Source organism: Oncorhynchus keta, chromosome 25 (assembly GCF_023373465.1).
Source record: "Oncorhynchus keta strain PuntledgeMale-10-30-2019 chromosome 25, Oket_V2, whole genome shotgun sequence".
NCBI lineage: Eukaryota > Metazoa > Chordata > Actinopteri > Salmoniformes > Salmonidae > Oncorhynchus > Oncorhynchus keta.
Window position 1 is genome coordinate 11,421,454 of NC_068445.1, and position 21,139 is coordinate 11,442,592.

General features: G+C 43.6%; 1 protein-coding gene across 1 annotated transcript in view; it reads right to left on the reverse strand.

Moving 5' to 3' along the window:
• The window catches only part of LOC118357836 (voltage-dependent N-type calcium channel subunit alpha-1B-like), a 145,413-nt gene that overhangs the window by 107,443 nt on the left and 16,831 nt on the right, over positions 1–21,139 (reverse strand). The window lies entirely within an intron of this gene.

Here is a 21,139-nt window from a genome sequence, read left to right on the forward strand (position 1 = left end):
GAATTAGTTTGTTGTTGTTTTCACACCTAACCTGTGTGTGTGTGTGTGTGTGTGTGTGTGTGTGTGTGTGTGTGTGTGTGTGTGTGTGTGTGTGTGTGTGTGTGTGTGTGTGTGTGTGTGTGTGTGTGTGTGTGTGTGTGTGTGTGTGTGTGTGTGTGTGTGTGTGTGTGTGTGTGTGTGTGTGAAGGGATTGTGGCGCTCTGTGGAACATGCTGCATTAGCTTGTCCCTCCTCACCAAACAACAGCTGGCCAATGCAGGAGAAAAAACCCATCTCCATCCCAGCAGAGACACGCACCACGAGATGAGTTACTTAATGGGCCTTCAGATAGTGGAGAAACATCATCCTCTCTGTTTTCAATAGCAGAGCTAGCATCTGTTAGGACTGCTACTATGGCTGGGGCGGCAGGGTAGCCTACTGGTTAGAGTGTTGGACTACTAACTGAAGTTGCAAGTTCAAATCCCCAAGGTACAAATCTGTCGTTCTGCCCCTGAACAAGGCAGTTAACCCACTGTTCCTAGGCCGTTGTTGAAAATAAGAATTTGCTCTTGCCTAGTTAAATAAATGGCTACTTTATGACTAAATAAACTACTGACACTTTAACCTGTGTTATTATTGTATGGGTGTTTTTGTTCTGTATTCTTTCCAAATAATAATTTGGCAAATTAATGCAAGTAAACAAACAACGTGTGGAACATAGCGTCACACAGTGACTGTAGCTGATAAGCCTGAATAATGAAATGAATCATTTTGAAAATTGCTAGATAATTCTTTAGGGGACATGGAAGCACACTGCAATGTAGCGAAGGCATTTATCATATCCTATGCCTGGGGGAGCTGTATAATGTGTTTTGCTCCTCGCATACATAAACTCAGCTGACATGAAAGAGTCTAGAAGTCAAACACATTAGCTTGATTATCAATTAGTCAACCATGTTTGTTTACAGGCACCTCCCAGGAAAAGACTATGAAGAGAATCTAATTCCGCTGCTCCAAAGGCAGTGAAATATAGTAGACAACTAACTCGGTTAGAAGCTCTGTCTGGAGTAACACATCCATGTGGAGTGTAAGTGATACAGCATGCCAGGGTTGCAGTATAAGACATAACAGGGGGGATATTTCTGCTCACATATTCTACTAAAACACAAGCCCAGGCGTAACACAACCAGCCATGTTAGGTGTAAGTGATGCAAGATCACTTGGGTGCAGTATTTTTCAGAACATGGAGAATTCTGAGCCAGGCTTTATTGGGAATACTTCTCTGCTCACATGTTCTCTGGTTCTACCTCACTGACAGGCAAGTAGCAGCATATCAGACATACCCTGTCTATCTGTCTGTCTGCATGCCTGTCTGTCTGGCTGACTGTACAGTATGGGATGTGATCTCTTATGAGGCTTAGCAGCATAATGACCTGCCTCCCCCTCCTGTTCTGTAAATGACAGGTGGAACCATGTGAGGGGCCTGATAGGGACGGGTGAGAGAGAGGGGAAACACAGCAGTCATTGGACTCTGAGGAGACCACATTTATTTCAGCCCTGAGAGGACTAGTACAACACAATGTGCCTTTCACGATTAGGATCAAGCAAACAGGTCAGAACCTTCTACGTACTTTGGTTTGTATGAGAGCGAATGGAGGGTCATTCCACCTCAAAAGAAACAAGAAACGGGGTTTTTGACACCCACCGTCTCAGATTGTGCTGAAATAATTTCTGTAGTTAGAAACATATAAGATTAGCATTCTTGAAAATTTTTGTTAAAATATCGTTTGATCTCAGGTAAATTAAGTTAATTGATGTCACCCAAATGGACTATTTTAATTCATAATATTAATATAATCTTCAATAAATATAGTACCAGACATCCGATTTGGACCATAATTCTTCCTGCCAATGAGTAAGACATGAGGATTTCAATGAAATGATCAAAAACCACCCACGGACACCCCACACCCCACGCCAATCCCACCCGAACAACCAGTATACAGTATCAGTTCTCTGACAAGAAGTACAGAGCTGCGGCTTGGAGTATTACTTCTTCATCGTTTGTAATTTATTCCCAGTGATTCTGGTGATGTTTTTTCCCTCCAATTCAAAGAAATTGCCAATTGGAGTCGTTTGCATTATTTAACATAAATCTGTGTAAAAGTACCAGGTTCTGCCCACGAGATGCCGCTCTTCCTGTTAACCATTTTATAAATGTTTCTGGTCTCGTGTTTATTAAATGGATCACAACATTTTCTTTGCAACTTTGGGTAAAAAGCCAATAGCTTTTGCTCATGATAAAATAAATTGTGTGGCCAACCTCACACTTGAAGCCAGTCCTTCATGAAAGCAATTTAGTTTGCTCTCTCAGAGAGCTTCCAGTTATTTGACTATTCAACGGGAGTTGTGTTGAAGGATCAGGTTTCTGAGAGAAGGACCAACTGAATTGCTTTCATGGAGGACTAGCTTGACTATTGTAAATAGTGAACATGAAAAATAGCTTAACCGTCTCAGTCCATCAAACACTAAGGGAAAGACTTCAGTGCAAAAGGCACTTCAGACACTGTGCACGCAACAAGTCAGTCCAGAGTACTCCTTTACAAAAGCCCATCAACTCCCAGTCAAGTGCTTGAGCATATGTTAATGGCTATGTCCACAGAACAATACAATGCTTCTCAACTCCATCAGTCTCAAGCATGAACAAACGGTCCATCGTCACTGTCATGGCAAGGAAAGGGGAGGATCCAAAGCACTCATCAAAACATCCACTGACAGGTGAATGTGAAGGGGTTTTTCATAGGGACACCAAGCTCTCCAATCATAAACAAATTATGTCAGATGACGGCAGAAGGTGAAATTGTGCAATGCCAGCATATTTTGCAATGACTCTAATGCAGTAAATGTGAGAGGGAGGTTTTAGAGAATTGACACAGCCACTGCTATGTCATTTATTAACTTTCTCCAGCTGATGAATTATACATTTTTCCGATGACTGCCCGGGTGTGTAGTGGGCTCTTACTGAACATACTGCCCGGGTGTGTAGTGGGCTCTTACTGAACATACTGCCTGGGTGTGTAGTGGGCTCTTACTGAACATACTGCCTGGGTGTGTAGTGGGCTCTTACTGAACATACTGCCCGGGTGTGTAGTGGGCTCTTACTGAACATACTGCCTGGGTGTGTAGTGGGCTCTTACTGAACATACTGCCCGGGTGTGTAGTGGGCTCTTACTGAACATACTGCCCGGGTGTGTAGTGGGCTCTTACCGAGCACACTGCCTGGGTGTGTAGTGGGCTCTTACTGAACATACTGCCTGGGTGTGTAGTGGGCTCTTACTGAACATACTGCCCGGGTGTGTAGTGGGCTCTTACCGAGCACACTGCCTGGGTGTGTAGTGGGCTCTTACTGAACATACTGCCTGGGTGTGTAGTGGGCTCTTACCGAGCACACTGCCTGGGTGTGTAGTGGGCTCTTACTGAACATACTGCCTGGGTGTGTAGTGGGCTCTTACCGAGCACACTGCCTGGGTGTGTAGTGGGCTCTTACTGAACATACTGCCTGGGTGTGTAGTGGGCTCTTACCGAGCACACTGCCTGGGTGTGTAGTGGGCTCTTACTGAACATACTGCCTGGGTGTGTAGTGGGCTCTTACTGAACATACTGCCTGGGTGTGTAGTGGGCTCTTACTGAACATACTGCCTGGGTGTGTAGTGGGCTCTTACTGAACATACTGCCTGGGTGTGTAGTGGGCTCTTACTGAACATACTGCCTGGGTGTGTAGTGGGCTCTTACTGAACATACTGCCTGGGTGTGTAGTGGGCTCTTACTGAACATACTGCCTGGGTGTGTAGTGGGTGGCTGGGCTCTTACTGAACATACTGCATGGGTGTGTAGTGGGCTCTTACTGAACATACTGCCTGGGTGTGTAGTGGGCTCTTACTGAACATACTGCCTGGGTGTGTAGTGGGCTCTTACCGAGCACACGGCCTGGGTGTGTAGTGGGCTCTTACTGAAAATACTGCGCCTGGGTGTGTAGTGGGCTGGGCTCTTACTGAACATACTACCTGGGTGTGTAGTGGGCTCTTACTGAACATACTACCTGGGTGTGTAGTACACTGAACATACTGCCTGGGTGTGTTGCAATGTTCCTGAACATACTGCTTTTGTAGGCTTATAGCAAATTTCAGATCTGTTGAGCTCTTACTGAACATACTGCCTGGGTGTGTAGTGGGTCTACTGCAACATACTGCCTGGGTTTATTTCAAACACTGAGGCTATGAACATACCACTTTAGTGGGTTACTGAACATTTTCAGAACATAGTGTTGTATTCTACTGCCTGGTGTAGTGGGCTTTGATCACAATGTAATGGACTGAAAATGTGTGGGCTCTTATAACATTTGAACATGGAAATAGCCTGTGTGTAGTGGGCGTTCTGAACATACTACAGTACACTGAACATAGCCTGGGTGTGTAGTGGGTTGAACATACTGCCTGGGTGTGTAGTGGGCTCTTACTGAACATACTGCCTGGGTGTGTAGTGGGCTCTTACTGAACATACTGCCTGGAGTGGGCTCTTACTGAAGACCATCCTCCTTATTGAATTTCATAAAAATCTACATTTGATTTTTTTACAAAAAGTTATCCTTTTTAGATAAAACTAAACTAAATATAGCCTCAACAGCACTCTGTAGAGTAGCACCATGCTGTAGTCAAAGGACATATAGCTTCCATCTTCCATATAGCTTCCATCCTCCTCTGGGTACATTGACTTCAATACAAAACCTAGAACGCTCATGGTTCTCACCACCTTCCATAGACTTTATGACAACTTCTAGAGGACGTCCTCCAACCTATCAGAGCTGACGAGTGGCTCAATGCTATGGATAATGGCAAGTTTGTGGATGTACTATTTTTAGATTTCAGTGCAGCATTTGATTAAGTGGATCGTGAAGTAATTTTGACAAAATTAATGCATTCTGGTTTTAAGGAGGTAGCATTGAATTGGGTACAGTCATATCTAACTGACAGGAAACAGTTCACCTATATCAATGGCTCATTTTCTTCCCCCCATATGTTAAACTGTGGAATACCGCAGTGCAGCTGCCTTGGGTCACTTCTTTATTTAATATATACCACCGACCTTCCCTAAGCCTTAGCTGAAACTCAAGCTACTATATTTGCAGATGATACTACAATTTATGAAGCAAGATAATCGGTACAGCATGCTTTTCAAGGAGATTTGGAGAATATTAGGGAGTGGGTTTGCCCACTTAAATACCAAGAAAACCAACGTTATGTTGGTCTGTTCCAATAGGAAAAGGCCAAAACAGCATGGGATACAATTAAGTATGGGAGTGCAAACTATTGGGAGTGCAGCTAGACAACTGCTTATCATAGTCGTCTCAAATAACTAATCTATGTCCCCAAAAAAATATTAAAACAGCATGCCTAATCAGAAGGATAGCTAAATATTTACCAGGAAAAATTCTTCAGCAAATAACACAAACATTAATTGAGAGTCAGGTGAACTACTATTCTGTGGTCTGGGGAAATGCATCATCAGGTGAAGTTAAGAGGCTGCAGAATGCACAGAACAAAGCAGCAAGGATTGTTTTAAGGCGGAGATATGGTTCTTCTGTTGCAGTCATGGGTTGTTTTAAGGTGGAGATATGGTTCTTCTGTTGCAGTCATGGGTTGTTTTAAGGTGGAGATATGGTTCTTCTGTTGCAGTCATGGGTTGTTTTGAGGTGGAGATATGGTTCTTCTGTTGCAGTCATGGGTTGTTTTAAGGTGGAGATATGGTTCTTCTGTTGCAGTCATGGGTTGTTTTAAGGTGGAGATATGTTGCAGTCATTTGAGGTGGAGATATGGTTCTTCTGTTGCAGTCATGGGTTGTTTTAAGGTGGAGATATGGTTCTTCTGTTGCAGTCATGGGTTGTTTTAAGGTGGAGATATGGTTGCAGTCATGGGTTGTTTTAAGGCGGAGATATGGTTCTAATGTTGCAGTCATGGTTCTTCTGTTGCAGTCATGGTTGTTTTAAGGTGGAGATATGGTTCTTCTGTTGCAGTCATGGGTTGTTTTAAGGTGGAGATATGGTTCTTCTGTTGCAGTCATGGGTTGTTTTAAGGTGGAGATATGGTTCTTCTGTTGCAGTCATGCACAATGTTCTTGGTTGGTCATCAATCGATAAGATAATTGTAAAAAATATGGTTATTTTATTTCATAATATACATAATTTAAAACGGCCAAGTTCTATTCACAATGTTATTCAGTTGGTAAGAGACAGACATTCTGTAAATAATAGGAATAGATTGTCCACCATCTATGCGTTATCATGACAGAAAAGAGAAATATGCAAAAGAACATTTCGATTTGGAGTAATAAAGAAATGTAATAAATTAACTGAGCAAACCAGAAACCTTTCAATATATAAATTTAAACATTTTAAAACGATTTAAATATAACACATAGAAATGTTGTGGGACTATAGTAGATGAAGAATCAATATTTTTTAGATTGAGTATTTATTGGGTCATTATGTTAGTATATTATGTATGTTTGTAATAGTGTGTTATACAGTGCCTTGTGAAAGTATTCGGCCCCCTTGAACTTTGCGACCTTTTGCCACATTTCAGGCTTCAAACATAAAGATATAAAACTGTATTTTTTTTTTTGAAAAATCAACAACAAGTGGGACACAACCAAGAAGTGGAACGACATTTATTGGATATTTCAAACTTTTTTAACAAATCAAAAACTGAAAAATTGGGCGTGCAAAATTATTCAGCCCCTTTACTTTCAGTGCAGCAAACTCTCTTCAGAAGTTCAGTGAGGATCTCTGAATGATCCAATGACTAACCTAAATGACTAATGATGATAAATACAATCCACCTGTGTGTAATCAAGTCTCCGTATAAATGCACATGCACTGTGATAGTCTCAGAGGTCCGTTAAAAACGCAGAGAGCATCATGAAGAACAAGGAACACACCAGGCAGGGCCGAGATACTGTTGTGAAGAAGTTTAAAGCCGGATTTGGATACAAAAAGATTTCCCAAGCTTTAAACATCCCAAGGAGCACTGTGCAAGCGATAATATTGAAATGGAAGGAGTATCAGACCACTGCAAATCTACCAAGACCTGGCCGTCCCTCTAACCTTTCAGGTCATACAAGGAGAAGACTGATCAGAGATGCAGCCAAGAGGCCCATGATCACTCTGGATGAACTGCAGAGATCTACAGCTGAGGTGGGAGACTCTGTCCATAGGACAACAATCAGTCGCATATTGCACAAATCTGGCCTTTATGGAAGAGTGGCCAGAAGAAAGCCATTTCTTAAAGATATCCATAAAAAGTGTCGTTTAAAGTTTGCCACAAGCCACCTGGGAGACACACCAAACATGTGGAAGAAGGTGCTCTGGTCAGATGAAACCAAAATCAAACTTTTTGGCACTGATGCAAAACGTTATGTTTGGCGTAAAAGCAACACAGCTCATCACTCTGAACACACCATCCCCACTGTCAAACATGGTGGTGGCAGCATCATGGTTTGGGCCTGCTTTTCTTCAGCAGGGACAGGGAAGATGGTTAAAATTGATGGGAAGATGGATGGAGCCAAATACAGGACCAGTCTGGAAGAAAACCTGATGGAGTCTGCAAAAGACCTGAGACTGGGACGGAGATTTGTCTTCCAACAAGACAATGATCCAAAACATAAAGCAGAATCTACAATGGAATGGTTCAAAAATAAACATATCCAGGTGTTAGAATGGCCAAGTCAAAGTCCAGACCTGAATCCAATCGAGAATCTGTGGAAAGAACTGAAAACTGCTGTTCACAAATGCTCTCCATCCAACCTCACTGAGCTCGAGCTGTTTTGCAAGGAGGAATGGGAAAACATTTCAGTCTCTCGATGTGCAAAACTGATAGAGACATACCCCAAACGACTTACAGCTGTAATCGCAGCAAAAGTACAAAGTAATAACTTAAGGGGGCTGAATAATTTTGCACGCCCAATTTTTCAGTTTTTGATTTGTTAAAAAAGTTTGAAATATCCAATAAATGTCGTTCCACTCCATGATTGTGTCCCACTTGTTGTTGATTCTTCACAAAAAAATACAGTTTTATATCTTTATGTTTGAAGCCTGAAATGTGGCAAAAGGTCGCAAAGTTCAAGGGGGCCGAATACTTTCGCAAGGCACTGTATGTGGAAATGTGTTCGTATTATAAATTGTATTTTAATGTTTAAGGACTCTTGGAAGATTTGTCCAAATGGGGACCAAAAGAGATCCAAATAAAATCAGAGCTCTAGCAGCATGAACTGACATGTCTAGTACTGAACGCATAAGCTACAGCTAGCTAGCTCTGCAGTGCATGAAAGGTGGTGAGTCGTTGACTCAAGAGAAAAATACAATAGTTTAACAGTTAAGAAATGAATTTAATCAAAAAGCAAGCAAGTCATTTTCACTTTCACTTAGGTAGCTAGCAAATACAGCGAGCTCGTTTAGCCTACTGAAACACCCTGCTCAACAGAGGGATGCTATGTTAGCTAGTTGGCTATACTATGCAACACAACACTGGAACTTTTGAAGTCAAGGTAAGCTTTTGGTTTTAATAATTTATTGCCACCGGGGCCCGCCGGTGTAACTGCTATACTGCTTACTGACAATAAACTGTAACGTTACTGCATGATTGTACCAGGTTTACTAACGTGTTAGTTCTATTAGCTATATTGACTATGACGTTACTTTAGCAAATATGGTGACAACGATGTAGGCTGTGTGTAGGATGAGAGGGCATAGATGGGAGAAGGAATACAATGCGGCTGCTTTGAAAGTGAATTGTGTTTGTGTGTAATCAGGGGTGTATTCATTCCGCCAATTCTGTTGAAAAAAATGTTTCTTAAATGGAAGCAAACGGGGATAAGCAGACCTGAATTTGTCCAATAGAAAATCTATTTTCCAACTGGTCTAATATTTACACTCCAGATCAGCTAGATCAAATCAAATGTTATTAGTCACATGCGCAGAATACAACAGGTGGAGACCTTACAGTGAAATGCGCCCCTAACCAACAATGCAGTTTAAAATAATATAGATAAGAATAAGAGATAAAAGTAACAAGTAAATAAAGAGCAGCAGTGAAATAACAACAGTGAGACTATATACAGGGGTGTACCGATACAGAGTCAATGTGCAGGGGCACTGGTTATTTGAGGTAGTATGTACATGTAGGTAGAGTTATTAAAGTGAGTATGCATAGATGACAACAGAGACTAGCAGTGGTGTAAAGCCGGGGGCACTGCAAATAGTCTGGGTAGCCATCTGACAAGATGTTCAGGAGTCTTATGGCTTGGGGGAAGAAGCTGTTTAGAAGCCTCTTGGACCTAAACATAGCACTCCAGTACCGCTTGCCATGCGGTAGCAGAGAGAACAGTATATGACTAGGATGGCTAGGAGTCTTTGACAATTTTTTGACAATTTTTAGGGTCTTCCTCTGACACTGCCTGGTATAGAGGTCCTGGATGGCAGGAAGCTTGGCCCCAGTGATGTACTGAGCTGTTCGCACTACCCTATGTAGTGCCTTGCGGTTGGAGGCCGAGCAGTTGCCATACCAGGCAGTGATGCAAACAGTCAGAATGCTCTTGATGGTGCAGCTGTAGAACCTTTTGAGGGTACGAGGACCCACGGCAAATATTTTCAGTCTTCTGAGGGGGAATAGGTTTTGTCGTGCCCTCTTCGCGACTGTCTTGGTGTTCTTGGACCATGTTAGTTTGTTGGAACTTGAAGCTCTCAACCTGCTCCACTGCAGCCCCATCAATGAGAATGGGGGCGTGCTCTGTCGTTTTTTTTCTGTAATCCACAATCATCTCCTTTGTCTTGATCATGTTGATGGAGAGGTGGTTGTCCTGGCACCTCACGGCCAGGTCTCTGACCTCCTCCCTGTAGTCTGTCTCGTCGTTGTCGGTGACCAATGTCGTGTCATCTGCTGGTGTTGCAGTCGTGCTTGGCCGTGCAGTCATGAGTGAACAGGGAGTACAGGAGGGGACTGAGCATGCACCCCTGAGGGGCCTCTGTGTTGAGGATCAGCATGGCGGATGTGTTGTTACCTAACCAGGATCCAGTTGAAGAGGGAGGTGTTTAGTCCCAGGGTCCTTAGCTTATTGATGAGCTTTGAGGGCACTATGGTGTTGAATGCTGAGCTGTAGTCAATGAATAGCTTTCTCACATAGGTGTTCCTTTTGTCCAGGTGGGAAAGAGCAGTGTGAAGTGCAATGGAGATTGCATCATCTGTGGATCTGTTGGGGTTGTATGCAAATTGGAGTGGTCTTGGGTTTCTGGGATGATGGCATTGATGTGAGCCATGACCAGCCTTTCAAGGCATTTTATGGCTACAGATGTGAGTGCTACGGGTTGGTAGTCATTTAGGCAGGTTACCTTAGTGTTCTTGGGTACAGGGACTATGGTGGCCTGCTTAAAACATGTTGGTATTACAGACTCGGACAGGGAGAGGTTGAAAATGTCAGTGAAGACATTTGCCAGTTGGTCAGCGCATGCTCGCAGTACACGTTCTGGTAATCTGTCTGTCCCTGCGGCCTTAAGAATGTTGACTTGTTTAAAGGTCTTACTCACATCGGCGGCGGAGAGCGTGATCACACAGTCTTCCGGAGCAGCTGGTGCTCTCATGCATGTTTCAGTGTTATTTGCCTCCAAGCGAACATAGAATTAGTTTAGCTCGTCTGGTAGGCTTGTGTCACTGGGCAGCTCACGGTTGTGTTAACCCTCATAGTCTGTAATTGTTTGCAAGCCCTGCTACATCCGACGAGCGTCAGAGCCGGTGTAGTACTACTCGATCTAAGTCTGTATTGATGCTTTGCCTGTTTGATGGTTCGTCGGAGGGCATAGCGGGATTTCTTATAAGCTTCCGGGTTAGAGTCCCACTCCTTGAAAGCAGCAGTTCTAGCCTTTAGCTCAATCCCGGAACATATTCTACTCTGTGATAGCAAAACAGTCCTGTAGCTTAGCATCTGCCTCATCTGACCACTTTTTTATTGATCTAGTCACGGGTGCTTCCTGCTTTAATTTTCGCTTGTAAGCAGGAATCAGGAGGATATAATTATAGTCAGATTTGAACGGATTTAAGTTTCCCTGCATTAAAGTCCCCGGCTACTTGGAACGCCATCTCTGGGTGAGCATTTTCTTGTTTGCTTATGGCGGAATACAGCTCTGTCAATTTTTATTTTTATTTCACCTTTATTTAACCAGGTAGGCTTGTTGAGAACAAGTTCTCTTTTACAACTGCGACCTGGCCAAGATAAAGCATAGCAGTGTGAACAGACAACACAGAGTTACACATGGAGTAAACAATTAACAAATAATAATAATAATAAGTCAATAACACAGTAGAAAAAAAGAAAAAGGGTCTATATACATTGTGTGCAAAAGGCATGAGGAGGTAGGCGAATAATTACAATTTTGCAGATTAACACTGGAGTGATAAATGATCAGATGGTCATGTACAGGTAGAGATACTGGTGTGCAAAAGAGCAGAACATAAAATACATATAAACAGTATGGGGATGAGGTAGGTAAATTGGGTGGGCTATTTACCGATAGACTATGTACAGCTGCAGCGATCGGTTAGCTGCTCAGATAGCAGATGTTTGAAGTTGGTGAGGGAGATGAAAGTCTCCAACTTCAGCGATTTTTGCAATTTGTTCCAGTCACAGGCAGCAGAGAACTGTAACGAAAGGCGGCCAAATGAGGTGTTGGCTTTAGGGATGATCAGTGAGATACACCTGCTGGAGCACGTGCTACGGGTGGGTGTTGCCATCGTGACCAGTGAACTGAGATAAGGCGGAGCTTTACCTAGCATGGACTTGTAGATGACCTAGAGCCAGTGGGTCTGGCGACGAATATGTAGCGAGGGCCAGCCGACTAAAGCATACAGGTCACGGTGGGTGGTATAAGGTGCTTTAGTAACAAAACGGATGGCACTGTGATAAACTGCATCCAGTTTGCTGAGTAGAGTATTGGAAGCTATTTTGTAGATGACATCACCGAAGTTGAGGATCGGTAGGATAGTCAGTTTTACCAGGGTAAGTTTGGCGGCGTGAGTTAAGGAGGCTTTGTTGCGGAATAGAAAGCCTACTCTAGATTTGATTTTAGATTGGAGATGTTTGATATATGAGTCTGGAAGGAGAGTTTACAGTCTAGCCAGACACCTAGGTACTTATAGATGTCCACATATTCTAGGTCAGAATCATCCAGGGTGGTGATGCTAGTCGGGCATGCGGGTGCAGGCAGCGAACGGTTGAAAAGCATGCATTTGGTTTTACTAGCGTTTAAGAGCAGTTGGAGACCATGGAAGGAGTGTTGTATGGCATTGAAGCTCGTTTGGAGGTTAGATAGCACAGTGTCCAAGGAAGGGCCGGAAGTATACAGAATGGTGTCATCTGCGTAGAGGTGGATCAGGGAATCGCCCGCAGCAAGAGCAACATCAGTGATATATACAGAGAAAAGAGTCGGCCCGAGAATTGAACCCTGTGGCACCCCAATAGAGACTGCCAGAGGACCGGACAACATGCCTTCCGATTTGACACACTGAACTCTGTCTGCAAAGTATTTGGTGAACCAGGCAAGGCAGTCATTAGAAAAACCGAGGCTACTGAGACTGCCGATAAGAATATGGTGATTGACAGAGTCGAAAGCCTTGGCCAGGTCGATGAAGACTGCTGCACAGTACTGTCTTTTATCGATGGCGGTTATGATATCGTTTAGTACCTTGAGCGTGGCTGAGGTGCACCCGTGGGGGGGGGGGGTGTGCTGCAGCTACAAAGAATACAGATGAAAACTCTCTCGGTAGGTAGTCATAAGAAACTCTACCTCAGGGGAGCAATAGCTCAAGACTTCCTTAGATATCATGTACCAGCTGTTGTTTACAAAAATACATAGACTGCCGCTGTTCTATCCTGCCGGTACATCGTATAACCAGCCAGCTCTATGTTGATGTCGGCCTCGTTCAGCCACGACTCCGTGAAGCATAAGATGTTACAGTTTTTAATGTCCCGTTGGTAGTTTAATCTTCTGCATAACTAGTCGATTGTATTGTCCAAAGATTGCACGTTTGCTAGCAGAATGGAGGGAAGTGGGGGTTTATTCAATCGCCTGCGAATACTCAGAAGGCTCTTTCTCCGCCTCCTCTTCACGCAGATCACGGGGATCGGGGCTTGTTCCTGAGAAAGCAACGTTGGGCTCATCAGAGCTGTGAAAGGAAAAAGAGGATTCTGCCAGTCCATGTTGAGTAATCGCAGTCGCGAGGTCGAGAAGTTATTTTCGGTCATAAGAGACGGTAGTGGAAAAATTATGTACAAAATACAAAGTACAAAAAACTAGCAAAGGATATGAACAAATATGCACACTTGGCTTTGATCTCAAAACAAGCGTATCTAGTCATGACCACTCATGCCGTAATCACAGTCCAGTTCAAAGTGAATGGCACAGATCCATATATGGAAATGGTATATTTGCATATAGCTCTACAGCAGCTCTGATTAGTTATGCCGCACTGGTCGGTGTAGAGTACGGACTGAGTCCTAAGTGTCAATGCAATAGAATCCTGCTCTGATGCGTTCCGCCTACAACAAAATCTCTTGCACAGTTAGTTTTGCATAATAAGACTTGCATAGTTCGTTTTGTTTCGGTATGTTGCATTGAAAGTGGCTAATATTGTGTTGATTCGATCACAATTCCCACAGTAAAGGGAAACGTTGATAGTGTTAACTAAGGGTGAAAACACTAAAAAGTTGATTGAAGTTCAATCTCGTGCCTCTCTGCGCGGTCTGATAGTCCTTCTGCCCGGCAATCACAAATTCGTGTGTTGTGGGCTTTTAATTTGTGAGCACACTTCCTGGGTGTGTAGTGGGGTCTTACTGAACCCGCTGCCTGAACAAAGAGACCTACTATGCTATACTGGTCTTTGTGTGAACCAATTTCAATGGTAGCACTTTTCTCAGATTTCAGGTGGAAACAACAGCAACCTGACCATCGACATCAGGGATGTACTGTGTACGCAGGTCAAGAGCCATGGAAATTATCTGAATGAAGAAGGAAAATATCACCCCATTCACATCAGAGAGCTAGCATAGAGCCAGCCGTATATTCTCCACAATAGAAACGGGAAGAGACCATTAAACCTGTTTCTAGTGGCCTTTACCTCTAATAATGTTTAGACACTGTGCATACAATAGGACTCACTCCATAACCCCCAGAAACTAAATGCTCAACGTAGCGCACATTGTAGATGTCACATACGCCCAGTTTGCACAACAACTCGTTCAACATGCGCTACAACTCTATTATTTGCAGTTCGACGAGATGCTCAACGACTCGGTAATTACACAGCGTGGAACACGGCTGAGCACTCTAGACGTATCCCCCATGCACAGCACACAGCGCGCAGCACACACCCCACCTCAGACAGTTCCCTCTCCCAGCACCCAGCAGTATGGAGTAGTAGAGGCTGAAATAGATCAGTGTCTCACCCTGCCACTGGAGTAAAACATCACATAGTCAGCCCAGCAGCATCATCTTGCATAAACCAGGGAGGCCCATTAGCCCCAGTCTAGCGCAGGTGAAGTGGAAAAGAGACAATTATGCATGGAGGACGGGCCGTCTGGCGTCTCTACTGTATACTCACCCCACCCCCCGTCTGTCTGTCTTACTGTCTATCTGCCTGCCTGAAAGTCAGTCAGTCTGTCTCTCTTGCAAGTCAGTCTGCCTGTCTGTCTGTAGTCTGTCTATCGTAAATATTGGATGACAGAATCATCGTGAGAACTTGACATTTCACAAATATCACACTCGCTTCATATTCTCATGGACGTTTGACATCTCAACAATGTAATCTTTGTAATAGGCATATGTCGTGAGATCCATCCCAATAGCTAGCTTGGGATTGGGCCTAAATAATGATGAAGAGATGTGGAAAACGTGCTCTGAGGAAGTAGCATGAAGAGAGCATCCTGTCCTGTGCAATTTGCCCCAGTGGATGAGAGCTGGCAAGGATGAGAGCTGGCAAAATGCCCCTGCTCCTGTTTTATTCATACATCTACGGCTGAGGATGCCGAGGGTGACAAGCCTGGCCTCAATGCTGGCAAACACTGTAAAGGAGAGGAACACACTCCTTGGTGGATTGCTGGGGTTGGGAGTCTTCAAAAAAATAATTTCTGATTCTTCCTGAAATATTCTGTGATGCTCTCAGAACTAGCGACTGAACACGCAATGCATCTTAATGTGTTTGATATTCATGTGAGGCAATATTTTTTTCCAACACGGCTCTGGGCCAAGTTCAAGTCTGACTGAGGTTCAAATTCCATTACAAATCATATGGTCTTTGTTTCCTTACAGTGAAGTACTTAGAAAAAAGGTAGATTTGTTACATATAGTTTAGTGATCCCATCATCCCAATGATCTATTGTATCTTATTCACTTCACAGCTGAGAGGGGGAGATAGAAACAAGGGAGAACAAGAGAGAGGGGATGAGGGATAGAGAGAAAAAGAGAGAGATAGAGACAAAAGTAGTGAGAGGGAGAGAGAGAGAGAGAGAGAGAGAGAGAGAGAGAGAGAGAGAGAGAGAGAGAGAGAGAAAGAGAGAGAGAGAAAGCGAGAGAGAGAAAGCAAGAAAGAGAGAGAGAAGTAGCGAAAGGGAGAAAGAGTGCGAGTGAGTGAGCGAGAGAGAGAGAAAAGAAAGAGATACAGAGAGAGAGAGAGGGCTCATGAGCTACAGCATGGATGAGACTATATTGGTAGAGATAGAAGTAGCGAGAGGGAGAGAGAGAGACTATATTGGCTGCACGGGGAGGGAAAGCCACACTGGAGACAACTGGAGGCGTCACCATAGAAACAAAGGAGGCTCCACTGATCTCATTAGACAACAGCAGCCAGGAGACAGGGGTTCTGGGAGTGAAAAGCAACAATGAGAGTAGGGTGAAGCCAGAGACGAGAGAAAATAAAAGGAATTGTGTTTGTTTGCCAACAGAAAGCAAAGCAAAGCAATAACATGGAGATATTTATGTTGACTCAGTCTGTATTGGGCCTTTGTTGTTGCACAGCAACAATGACAAAATGAAGTGATTCTCTTCAGAAAGTATCAAAAGACGACCAAATAAAAGTTGGAAGAGGACAGATCTCAAGCAGTTTGCTTTGAGAAGGTGTATGCCCATTGTCTGTGCATGGCCGTGTAAATACATATGTGGAAAAGCAAACTGAGGTACTGTAATACAGAAGCTGCTGAGATCAAATGTTCTTTGTGTAATTGAATTTAAGCTAACAACAGAGGGTTTTCCCCTAATAAAGCTGGACATGTGGAGCAGATAACGAGACGACTCCATGGTTGACAGTGGAACACAAGGTTCACACACAATGTTGTCCAAGGTAGTCAGTAAATCATTTGTTTTGATAATACCATAATATGTGAAATACCCTTGATATTTCCATGCTCCAAGTCCCCAATCCCCAAACTCTGAATCTGATCAAGAGACGATTTGAAGACAACGCCATGGTAAGCTTGTCTCCATAGCAACCAATAATGGTCATAAACGAGCGAAGGGACCATGGGCTCAGAATGATGAAGTGCAGATGTAATGTCTTTGACACATGTTATGTACATTCTAATGTCGAGTTGGACTATCTTTCCATCAAAGTAAATTGGCAAAATATTGTTCCAGTAATAGGGCCCTAGGAAATGGAATCACATCATTTAGCTGTTTATGGTTTTCTCAATTATGGAACATGGTTGTGATTAGACTGGGCTCAGTGAGCATGAGACGTATTTGACAACCCGGTGCACCGCTCCCTACGGATGTGACTGAGCAGGTCTGAAAACAGAGTCAATGACAAGGCATGTCCGAGAAAGACAAGAGACAATTCAAAGGAAATTACAATAAGTTGGAGTTAGACAAAGGAAATATAAGAAAAGTCAATAAGCCTGTCTAGCCACAGGTCAACCAACATAGTCACAAGTTGTGCCCCAGGTAAGTCAACCTACCCAGGTGTGTGCCAGTAACCTGCCACCCACACTGTAGTTAGCCTGGCAGCCTGGAACCAACCATATACTCCTCCTAATACAATATTCTTGAAATTTGACATCACAAAACGATTTGTTTTAACAACTGTAAAAACGCAAATCAGTTTCATGATATCAGCCATGTTTCAAATCAAATCGCCACACAGTTCTGCATATCACAGCACAGTAATGTCTGGGCCTTCACTGGTAGTAGTACCAGTATAGCATGCAACTCAGGCCATCTGTGTGATGGACAGTAAGTGCAGATCAATGACGTTGGGGCCAAATCCAGGACTCATGTAATGGATATCAGCTTAACATACTGACAGCTCTGCTCAATAAAACTGCAGTCATTACTATCTGGCAGGTAGACAGAGGGCTAACCTAGCTAAACAGGTCAAACTTAGACCCTCTACAACAGTTCATCATCGTTTCCATAAGGGAGCGGGGCATCTGGTGAAAACGCATCTGCAGTGTGACTGGACAAGCTGCTTTTCCCAGCAGGTCTTGTGCTTGTCACTCGCTAAGAAATTATCATAGCAAGGAGGCCTGTGGAGGGACACTCCAGTCAGTCTCTGAGACAGGCAGTGGCTCACACCACTCCTTGACGACACACACACACACACACACACACACACACACACACACACACACACACACACACACACACACACACACACACACACACACACACACACACACACACACACACACACACACACACACACACACACACACACACACACCACATGCACGAAAGCATGTCAGCACCGCACACGCACGCATGCACACACACAGACACGCACACGCACACATACACAGGGTCCCACCACTCCACCACTCCACCACTCCCTGACAACAAAAAGCTTTTAGATCAATCACCTTCCCCAAGGAGGGAGAGCCAGCCAGCCAGAGAGACACCCCCATCCCCCAGACATCGATCCTCTGTCCCTGTCTGAGTGAGAGTCCAGGAGCCCTCTCCATTACAGCACCCCCCTCTCACTCTCATCTCTGATTCAACTTCTTCCATTTCCTGTGACATTTGAAGAAGTGAAAGTGACCAAAAAAAAAACAGCTATTCTTGCCCAGTGGCCAGTAATTCGTGTTGGGTAATGAAAAGCCTGTCTGGAAATCCTCAGGACCTGAGTGTCCCAACTCCTAATCAGAATTTATTAGAGTCCTCACTGGTCAGGTGGTTACTGATGTGTTTCTGTGAAACATTTAAAAGACCAAACAGAAAGATGAATAATGGTGGTCACACTTGGCTGTCAGATCCCAGACAATAAAATGGTCTCTTTTCCAACCCAACTTGTTAATAGCGTTAATGCATAATGACTTCCTGGATGGGTCCGCCTCACTTCCTGGTATAAGGCTGCTCCCTCTGTCTGCCTTTGGTCTGTCTGATCTAAATGAGGGGTGGGAGGGGAGGAGAGACATCAACTCCTATAATTTGGCCAATAAAACACCCTGACGGACACACACAAACACAGGCCCTCTACACAATTTCGCTAAGAGTATAAATTCAAGGGCTCAGTCATAAAATCGAAAGAACATGATTGTAAAAAAAAAAGGTCAACCCTCATAACTTGTAAGGTCAAGAGAGCACAGATCATGTAATATAGGGACTTTACCTATTCGGCTCTCATTGTCATCATGTTCACTACTATCCATGCTGCTTCAGAAACCAGACTAAGATATCTTCAGGTACGTTTACCTGTGAAGACACTCATCCCGCCCGCGTGCACACACACACACACACACACAGAGGACGGCTCCGTTCCATCAGACACAGAGCACAGCTGAGAGGTGGCAGTGGCACGGGTCCCATGGGAGCTCCACTCAGCAGGACAGTCTCAGCCAGCTGGCCCACATGCCACCAGCTTTCTCTGAAATACAGTATGTCATGCCACTCCAATAAATACTGGATGAAACCAACACACAGTACTCAGTAGACAGTGGAGCATGGCTCTGTTGTAGAAGGCTGAATGAATTAAGTAAGATAGCTGGTTCTTTTTCCACCCCAGCGACTATGCTGATCATGCCATGCGTGGTTGATTCTTTGGAAGACTGCATCAAGGCTCACTAGTCAGGAAAGACTGGGACTCCCAGATATAAATGTTGCTTCTGAAGAATTGTGCAAGGACCCTGAAGTAACTGCAAGCCCATTGATCTGGGGGATATTCAACCGTACCTTAACATAATATAGAAAATGTCGTAATTTGTCAGTCCAGTAGAAGACATGTATTATATCAAGCCAGGGTTAAGACAGAACACTCCTCAGCCATCCGTACTGAAGGAAATGCTGCTATGCCATGATTATATTCCTGCTCATAGGTCTTCATCACAAAATGCTTTAGTTCAGGTTCTCTTGCCTTCCGTAGGAATGAATTATATAGATCAAGCTCAGTTCCATGCAATTCCAAAGTCGTTGCAATGAAACATTATCGTTGTTCAAATCGTAGAAGAGCAGACTATGTAGAAATAAAGCAATGAAATAGATCCTTCATGATGTTAACAACACACTGACAACTCGAATACCACTAGAAGAGTGAAAAGACAAGAAAATTGCTGATAATCTTTATTTGAGGCCTTCGTAAATTCAAACCTATTTAAAGGAGAAGTTAAATTCTGTATTTTGTGCTGAGAAGGGAATATGACAGCAGTAAAGGGATATTTCTAATATGCATAGGAGTATTACAATGACAATTAAACTGTTTAATTTCTTTCTTATTATACCAAAATGGAGCCTACAGATGTAGGATCTTAAATTGAACCAGTTTGCTACAGCAGAAAAATAATCCTGCAGCAACAGGAAATGTGGATTATAATTAATGGACATTTTTGTAGATGTTTGTTAGGGAAAATCAAGTCTGAAATTTCTAAGTACAAACTGCAAACTTTAGAAGCCTTTTTAAAACTCAAATACAATAAATGTTTGCATTTCCTGCCGAGCAGGAAATTTCTCAGCAACAAAAGACTGATAAAATTATGATCCTACATCTGTTAATCACGTGTATAAATAATCCACTCCTGGGCTCACTTGTAAAAGAGACGCCAATCTCAATGTGACTTCCCTGACTAAATAAAGGACAAAAAATGCATCTCTGTTGAGAAAACAAATAGAGTTGTTTTGCATTCTCCCCATAGGGAATGATTCCCACCTGTAGTACAGCACGGGAGGCAAGAGTGACAGTGCCTCTACCTGATTTCAGTATTCAAGGGGAGAGTGCATGATAACACAGCCAATCTCACATAGCCCAAGGGGTCATTGCACAATTGACATTGGTGAGTAATAGCTTGTTTTCCTGAAATAACAACCATTTCAATAAATGGTACCTAACGCCATGTGTGCAACAAAGCTGCCTGCCAGTCAAGCACTCCATCTCAACCAGGTCCTTCACCACTACTCTGCACAAAGTAATGACAGCCTCCTCCTCCTCCCCCCATCTTATCTCATCTCTACCATTAGCAGTCACAGGATGGTAATGCCACCAGTGCAGCCAGCAGAACACAATTGAGTTAAGAGCCTCATCATCACACCTTCAAATTGAGCTGAGTTGAGCTGAGGACAAGAGCAAAGTGGCTCTGAGAAAGGCGGGTCAGGAGCACTTAAGACCCGTAGTGGTGTGTGGGTAAAATCACCGGGGAAGCCAAGCCAGAACAAAAAGCCATATTACAACCTGTGTTGTTTGCTCTATAACCTGTTAGTTAATATCCCTTGCCACTGTAATACTGTACATACAGTAGGGTTAAAGGCAGAGACAACAAGAGGACACAGTGGCAACCGCTGTCTGTTGAAGTCCACAAAGCATATTGCATGTAACAAATCGCTACATGACCTACAGCATGGTCAAGCAAGTAATAATTCCGACATTTTCGGACTACTAAACGACTATTGATTTACAACCGCAGAGTTACCGAAAGTCGCAAAGAAAACAGGAGCTGCCTCCACTATTCCAGCACCACTTCAACATAATCAAATCACCCATGCTTAGTCTAATACCGTGACAACTAAAATATACCCCCCCAAAAAAAATTGTCCTATCAAAGGAAGCTAAATATGATGTGGCTGACCATGGTTCTGATTTATGTGTGT